We start from the raw sequence: 7,500 nt of genomic DNA on the forward strand, positions 1-7,500 counted from the left end.
AAAATCGGGATTTTTATAAATGACTCAAGGCTAAAAATGAATTTGTTGGCAAGAAAACACCCAAATGAGAAATAGAATATAAAACAGCAGCAGGAGTAACTCCAACAGCTTCATTGATGATCTTATTGAGCTTAATGGTTAAGGCACTAGACTTCAGATCAGTAGGTCATAAGCTTAAATCCCAGCCACACCAAGCTACCACTCCTGGGCCCCTGAGCAAGGCCCTTAAACTGCTCAGTTGCATGAATGAGATAAATGTAAGTTGCTCTGGTTGAGGGTGTCTGTCAAATACCGTAAATGTAAATGTGTGAGGTCTTACACTGTTTAATGTTTTCCGCTTCACCTCGGGATGTTCTTCACCTTCACATCATGCACCAACATCCAGGAACACCTCACACCTACATCTGGATCATCACCTGTATTTAAATAATAATGATTTGTCAACAAACACAGCTTTTTATTTTTATGAAATAAAACGCCATTCATGAATAATTACATTTAATTCATGTTCTCACTGACATTAGCAGATATTAACAGTCGTTCACTTTTTCTTTCCTTCGAAGTAAATAATGTTAAAAAGTGAATGCAGGAAGCCGCAGCATTGTGAATTCCCTGAATTTATCTCCAACATGAACATTTTTGTGTTTCTTCTGCGTCCTGCGGTTCCTCATCCAAACAAACATGGTATAATTAAAGAATAATAGAGAAGGATGGTTTTGTGTGTTTGTGTGTGTGTGTGTGTGTGTGTGTGTGTGTGTGTGTGTGTGTGTGTGTGTGTGTGTGTGTGTGTGTGAGGGAGTAGGTCTGCTCTCCGCCATTCAGTCTCCTGTTGGAGAAGGTCAGGTGACCTTCCATTAAGTCTTACAAGAAAACACACACTCCAAAAACAACATGTCTTTCCTTCTTTAGGATACTGTGTGTGTTTGAGAGAGAAAGAGAGAAAGAGAAAGAGTAGGATATATAGATTGGCAAACTGTTACCAAAAAGTTGGAGGCAAACAATTGTTCAGGACGTCTTTGGATGTGGGAGCATCACAGATCCAAACCTGTTCCAGCATGACAATGGCCCTGTGCATGAATGGCAAATGTATTTGTTAGATACATGTTGTTAATTCAATAATTATTCAAATACACTAAGGTATATTTATGTAGACAGACAGACAGCCAGACAGCCAGACAGCCAGCCAGCCAGATAGATAGATAGATAGATAGATAGATAGATAGATAGATAGATAGATAGATAGATAGATAGATAGATAGATAGATAGATAGATAGATAGATAGATAGATTTTGATTTAAACCCAGAAGTGGGTGTGGCTTACATGAGTTGGTGGAGTCTATAGCATAAAGATGAAGTTATTGATGTTGCCCCTCCCACTACGCTTTAGAAACAGAAAAAAGCACTGGATTTTATTCAGAAATCAAAATACCAAATAGCAATTAGCAGAACATCACTTTCAACTCCTGAAGCAGACGTCGTGTCTCTAGAGACAGCTAGCACGTGGAAGCTTTCTGGTAAAAAACGACACATCATGCTGAACAGAGGAAAAGATGAGTGCAGGGTTAAGGCTCTGGATTTCCCATCAGCCCCTCCTGCTGCATGCTGTATCACTTCAGCCCACGAGCTATGGGACTATTAATAACACGTTTATTACCACAAGTTCTCACTCGCCAACTTTCACGTCTGTTTTTCTGGCTCCATTTGCAGATTTGCCTTAGAAACAAAAGAAACGTTTTTACCGAGCTGCTGTTCAAGTTTTAGCTTAGTGGTTTCTTTTTCCCCTCCTTTTTTTTTACCATCTTGTTGTTTCCTCGAGCGCCGATTGATTTCTAGAAATGTCCGTCTGTGGAAAAGCTCTATATTGTGATTTGAGTGCAACACTTCAGGGTATTTGTTGTGTCTGTTCTGTATTTGCTCAGCGATTATCGGTGTGTTTTCAGAGGAGTCCCATATGTGCGCTGTGTTGTGTAACTCCATCGCCCCACAGCTGTTTATTTGCACATCGGATGGAATCCATTGACAAAATCGCTCGTCTCGAATTCAATCAAGAAGCGACGTTAATGTGGAGCTCCATTACAGGATCGGGGCAATAAAATTCAAGTCTTTCACTCTCGTTCCCTCGGGCCTGATCCTGATAATGACGCTGTTATCTGCTTTGGCATGTGGCACATCGCTTGACTCGTCTCGTGATAATGCAGAGTGTCACGTTTTTCAGCGTGTTGTTCTCCGGAATGTGTCAAAGTCCTGTGCAGATACCAGGAGATGGACTTTGTAAACAAAACAGGGAAGGTTTACGCTGCAGATATATCTCCGAGAGCAAAGGTGAGATCTGTTTCTCATGTCCAGAAACCCAAACAATTTTTTACCAAACACTGATTTGTTGATCAAAACATTCTGTAGAACAGTGTTGAAAGAACAGTGATAAAGTCCTAGATTTTGGAGATTTCTATCAGTAAAGCCTCAGTGAAGCTTCTATGAAGTCAGAATGAAGGCTCAATGAAGCTTCAGTAAAGCAGTAACAGTAACTCAATGCTGAACCAATAAAGCGATAATGAATGGAAACGCCAATGAGGCCCCAAAAGACCTGCTGTGACATTTCAATGAAGCCCCAATGGATCTGCAGTGAAGCTCCTATAAAACCCCAATAGATCTGTTGTAGATCTGTGATGAATCTCCAATGAATCTACTGTGACTTTTCAATGAAGCCCTAATGGATATGCTATGAAGTTTCAATGAAGCCTGAATGGATATGCAATAAAACTTCTATGAAGCCCCAATGTAGCTAGAATGAGGGACTAATGGTGAAATAAAAACCCACTAAAACCAAGTCACCTTCTGACGAATCATAATAAAGAATTTAGCGGTACTTTGGTAGGAACATGGCTCTATGAATCTTTTATGTCAGTTTTTTAGGTACTCAATCCAAGATACTGTGGACATGCTGAACAGTGAGAGCAAAACGACCATCTGTAAATATTAACAAACATTTTAATTTGTATGAGTAAAGAACAGAAAACCATCACCACCTCAATCTGAAATACAACGAACCCCTGATGTTCTCTATCTTGTGAGAACAAATATAGATTCCTTCATTACAGTAAACTAAACTGGATGCTCTTTTTCCATATGCCATGGTCACAGATTTTAGCCTGCAGCTATAAATGATGTTTGTACCTTATAGTTTCCATATCACTGACAGCCTTGACAAAACTTTAGCTTGTTAGCCAGGTCAGCAAACCCAAGCCACTCACAAACCGTCCATCACTTTCCATTGAAGGCTCTGTTTCTTTCACTTCAGCCCTGCCTCACCCCTGTACTCAAGGCATTCTTCTTCAATCATAATTTGACCTGGTCTAGCTTGACATGCTTTGCTGATCCTCCATGAGTTGAAGCTGGATTTATCTGGCATGTTTTTGAGCCCCAGTAAATTCTTCATTCTTGGCTTGGTCTCAGGACCTCTATTTTTATGCATGTTGCCTTTATATGCCTTGCTGAGAAGGAGAAAACTGCTAAAACTGTGTAAACCAACTGATTTACACTGGGACACTTCTGCGATGTTATCCCCACCCAGAGCGTGTAAGACACCCAGTTGGCCTCCAGCTCTAAACGCTGTGCCACAGGAATTCAACCTCATCAGGAATTGAACCTTGTCAGCCACGTGGTAATGTTAATATGGTTTTGTGGCAGTTTGGTAGCTTGTTTAAGAGCATAGCAGCAACGCTGAAATGAAACGTGTGCCTCCGCAGGGGCAAACGAGGGCTTCTGGGGATAAATTGGCTCCAGATTCGAGAGGTATCGTAGGCTGTAGTCTTGGGTGGGCATCTGTGCATAAAGGTGGTTCACATCAGTCAAGTCCTGGTTAAATAGGAATCGCTAACAGATGGTATGAACCAACCACCTTCCCATAAACATGGGATATCCAGTGGTTTCTCCAGTGTCTGGCACAAAACAATTACTTTGGTGCCCTACACATGAGTGGTCTGATCCAAACAGTTTTGTTTGTTTAGTTCTTAGCACCAGGCATCTTTGAGATTGTTCAGAAGTACTATTATGTAGCTTGTTTTAAAATATCCAATATATCTTTACTTCTTCCCAGTAGAAGAAATATAATCTCTGATGGGCACACTGAGCGTTAGCAAGGCCTCTGTGAAGCCTCAATGAAGTCAAAGTGAAACTCCAATGAAGCCCTGAATGAATCAAAATAAAATTGAGCCACATTATAGTTATAGCAAAACTCCAAAAAAGCCCTAAAGGAGTCATACAGAGACTCCAATGAAGCAATAAAGTAAAATCCCAACTCGAATAAAGCCCGAGTGTAGTCATAATGAAAGCTCAATGAATCCCCAGTGAAGTTACAATAAAACTCAAATCAAGGTCCTGTGGAGCAAAAACGAAACTTTAATGCAGTCACAACTATGATGAAGCATCAATGGACTCATAATGAAAATGCAATGAAGCTTCAGTGGAGCCAAAACAGAACTCCAATGATGGCCAATGCAGTCACAACTCAAATGAAGCCCCAGTGGAGTCATAATGAAATTAAGCCCTAATTAAGATGCATTGAAGCTACACCAAAGCCTTTCATGGAGCCTCAAATAATGTCTCATGAAGCCTCAATGAAGCCCACTAATGAAGCACCAATGAATCTGTAATAGAACCAGAATAAAGACCCAAATGGAGTTACAATAAAACGCCAATCAAGCCTGAGTAAAGCTGCAATAAATTCCCAATGAATGAAACAATGAACAGCCAATAAAATACAAAAATTGGATTTTTGCTTTAGTATGAAAAACACGTGCCATTGTTCACACTTCAAAATCATTTACCAAAAGCTGAAAATGTAATCAAAGGTGCAAAGTAAGTTATTTCTACACGACCAGAACGTAAAAGATTCCGAGCATTTATGTACATTTTTGTACGGAAAAAGAGAACATTCAGACAGACTGAACCTGAACGCTTACGGTTTACCTCAAAGTACCCAGAATGCTGCCGATCTCTGTGGCCAACTGTGGAGCAGAAATCCCTCTAAACCACAGGCTTCATTACAGTGTCTAGACGGGACCCCCGCACTCCTCTTCCTCTTCCTTTATGCTTCATCCCTCCATCTTCCTCTCCTAATGTAACCTCCTAAAATCGACACCTCACCCCTCCCTCACAATTCCCTGAAAACCACCACCTACCGCTAACTCGCACACGTGTGCAACATCCGACGCCATTTTTATTACCAAATAGGTGTCACAGAGCCTGTAATTGACTTTGACAAAGTTGCGTATGGCCATGTGGAGCGTTTTATATTCACAAGGTTAAAGTTTTATTTGCGCTGCGTGTCGTGTATGAAGACTGACACTGTAAAACATGTCGTGGAAACATCTATAGTGAGCTCACAATGTCCCATTTCTTTTTATTTCACTCGCAAAATTTCTGTACATTTAATCTGTAAAGCCGTAAATTATTATCGTATGGTAGATTTTCACTTCTACCATCAGGATTGTATTAGTTTAACATATATACCAAAAGTATTCAGACACCCAATTTTTCCAGCTATGTGGTTCAAAGGTCTGCTTTCCATGGGTTGGAGTGGAAGATCTCCTGAAGTGGGATGAATGTGAAGGCTGATTGCACCCCAGGCCTCCTCACCTCACCTGACTTTACTAACACCTGTGTGGCTGAATGATTCTCCACAAACCTCAACAAATCTAGTGGAACATCTTCCCACAAGAGTGGAGCTCATTATAACAGCAGGTTGGAATTCCACTTTAGATGTTCAAAAAGAAGCACATACTTCAAATAGTAACATTTTCCTTATGTAACACATATGGAAGGAGTCTCCAGTACCAGTGCTTTGTCAGTCAGACTTTACATACCATGCTGTCATCTATTATTTTACTGAATCTGCATGACTCCTAGTGGGTTATTCTCTGTGTAAGTTTGGTGTAAATAATGAAAATATCTTATAAAAATAAAAAAGAACATGTTTTTTGTGTTTTTTTTCTATGCATCAGGGAAGCAAATGATATGTATGAGTGTGTATGTGTGTGTGTTTTGACTGTTATCCAAATGCACATGTGTGTGTGTTTAAGCAGTTACACAGTGGAATGGAAAACACACACACTGTAATATCTTGTACAGAGATTATAAAATGGAAAGGGGGCGGGTCATGTTTTATGATGAATTTAGGCATGATAACAACTAACAGCTGCCCTGGTTCTTGTCTCCACAATGTGTGTGTGTGTGTGTGTGTGTGTGTGTGTGTGTGTGTGTGTGTGTGTGTGTGTGTGTGTGTGTGTGTGTGCCACACATTCGGAAACTTCAGCTTAAAATCTCAGTTTAAGAGTCATTTCATTAGTTACAGAACCTGCCTGAGCTAGGCTAGTTAGCCCACAGGCCTGGCTAATGTTAGCCGTGAACAAACTCGTGGTCGTCAGGGTAACGTGAACAATCTCTTATACTGACATCGTATTTCTGTCATCCGGTAACAAACGTGATCCGGTTTATTGTCATCACATTGTTCACTATCTAATCTTGTCACGATTTTTATTTGATCTTAAAACAGATGCATTTGATTAATTATTAAATTTCTTATTTTAATAGCTTTATATTGTATCTTAAGCTAAATTTCCGTTTGTGTTATTTTAACCTAGTTAAATATTTATTGATTTATTGATAATTGATTGATTTATAAGAGACTTTCTTATTTTGTGTTTTTTTTTTAAAACAAAGACTTTTTGGTTTGATTATTATTTATTTAAATTCGGATTCATTTAATAGAACTTTTTGGTTTTTACTTAAACTTATTGTATTTTTTTATTATACTATTTAAAGACTTATTTTTGCAGACTAATTTTATGTTTGTTTATTAATTTATTAATTAATTTATTTATATGTTGAACAACTAATGTTAGAATCTATTGCTTGTTAGCTGCGTTAGCGTTCTCCGTCCTGTATAATCTTGATGAAACGATCAGCTTATTGAATATTTTGTAATCATAATATAAACAAATAAACATTCCAAAGAACCCAATAGGACAAATTATCTTATAAAGAGCTTCAGGTTTAACAGTGAGACGTAGGGAAGGAGTCTCCAATGCCAGAGTTTTGTCTCAGTCAGAGATAAAGCTGTAACAAGTCTTAGCTGAGACACAAGCATGGTGTCATCGCTTACACAAGCTGGTGTGTTATTACTTAGGCTCTGTGAGGTAACACACACACACACACACACTAGACCCTGTCTTTACCGATGACTATCTCTCACATTCACATAATTATACACATCATTCAAATCCCACAAGGTCACTCATTTTCACTATCACTTACTAATAGCAGCGTAATGCGCTCTGACCTGTCGACCTCAACACTGATTATTTAATGTGGCTCAAGCAAAATAAAGCAAAAAACAAATGTTTATTCATTGATTTATTTATTAATTATCCTTTCAGTTTTACCCTCTTTAAAGCAGAGCTAAACAATTTTATTTGTAGTTCTGTTTTTTTTTATTGTAT

General features: G+C 38.9%; 2 long non-coding RNA genes across 2 annotated transcripts in view; one reads left to right on the top strand and one right to left on the bottom strand.

Annotated features, from left to right (window-relative positions):
* The window catches only part of LOC310714960, an 8,067-nt gene extending 658 nt beyond the window's left edge, over window positions 1–7,409 (bottom strand). Inside the window, exons 1-2 of the long non-coding RNA XR_014530191.1 lie at window positions 1,323–7,409; window positions 320–416 (exon numbers count right to left, since the gene is read on the bottom strand). This is a non-coding gene — a long non-coding RNA (uncharacterized lncRNA). The remainder of the gene's footprint in view (window positions 1–319; window positions 417–1,322) is intronic.
* The window catches only part of LOC310714963, a 43,787-nt gene that overhangs the window by 2,201 nt on the left and 34,086 nt on the right, over window positions 1–7,500 (top strand). The window lies entirely within an intron of this gene.

Source organism: Silurus aristotelis (genome assembly GCF_946808225.1).
Source record: "Silurus aristotelis genome assembly, chromosome: 19".
Classification (NCBI taxonomy): Eukaryota; Metazoa; Chordata; class Actinopteri; order Siluriformes; family Siluridae; genus Silurus; species Silurus aristotelis.